Below are 1254 nucleotides of genomic sequence, written 5' to 3' on the forward strand. Positions count from 1 at the left end.
AAAGCAATTAACTCATTCCTGTCATTTTTTCTCTCCGAAGATCATGACACTGCTGCTCCGGGAAACAGAGGGGCTCCAGATCCAGAGAAAACACCAGGGAAGAGTGATCGCCAACCTATCGGGACTCAAATTATGTGACCGGGTTATGAGCCTCCTCAGTACTGACTATTATTAACTTTAAGAAGAATAAAATACACTTCATCTCTACACATTTGCCTCAGTCCTTCTCTCAGGGATAGTCTGGACACCCGTCTTAGTGTCAGTATCAGTGTTAACCTGTGTCTAAAGACCCTCATCTTGCAAGCTGTTTCCATGTCCAAGAATCCGTGCTGCCGTGCCTGTGTCCATAGCCCAGTGTCATGAATTCAATGTACTTAGCCTTGCTACAGGATTTGTCTTCATGTGTCCTTCTTCATGCCCCATGGCTGTATCCCCTTTTCAGTCTGTGTCCTATTGCCCATGTTCCAATGAGTTTCACTGGCTCTGTCAGCTTCTCAGAGTCTGTGTTTCATTGTCCAGTCTCATCATTCTTGTCAGACTGTTTGCATCCCAGTATCCTGGGCTGTTTCCCAGTTACCGGGTCCTTCCAAATTGCTTTTTCTATCTCTTGTTTTTCCTTACTGTCCCCCAACCATTGTTGTGTTGGCTGTCATTGTATCAATGAGACTGCTGGATTTGAGTGCCAGCACTATCAGGTTGTGGGGAACTGAGTCCAATTCCATACCAGGTGACAACTGCCAGCCTAACCCTTTCGACCAGCTAGCAGTACCTCACCCGCACCTGGAAGTGGCAGTGATTTGTGGCAGCCATGCACATGACATTGTGATTTCTATGGGAATTGTGGTGTAACAGATCTCATCCTTTTCTCTCAGTTACATTTGTCTCACACATGCAAAGACAAACAGAAGCAACAATGGGTTCAATATACTTTATTGAATCAATTGCGTTCTAGATAAAATGGCATGTACTGCAATATTTTGGATGATGAATCATAATAATAACCCAGTGGTGACAAAGAAAGTGAAACACAAGAAAAGTCCCACCATAGTGTCAGAGTGCTAGGTGTTGTAATAAAGCACAGCAGTGTTAGCCCTAATCCGCCCTTCAGGATCCCTAGGAAGACACCATTCCCCATACCTGAATTTGGTAGCAGCGAAGAGGGCTGTTGGTCTACTGAGAGTCATCTCCCATGTATGCGGAAAAGAAGTCAAGTCTCAGCAGACAGCTGCAATGAAGCGACAGCATGCGGTGGCA

Source organism: Pleurodeles waltl, chromosome 3_1, assembly GCF_031143425.1.
Source record: "Pleurodeles waltl isolate 20211129_DDA chromosome 3_1, aPleWal1.hap1.20221129, whole genome shotgun sequence".
NCBI lineage: Eukaryota > Metazoa > Chordata > Amphibia > Caudata > Salamandridae > Pleurodeles > Pleurodeles waltl.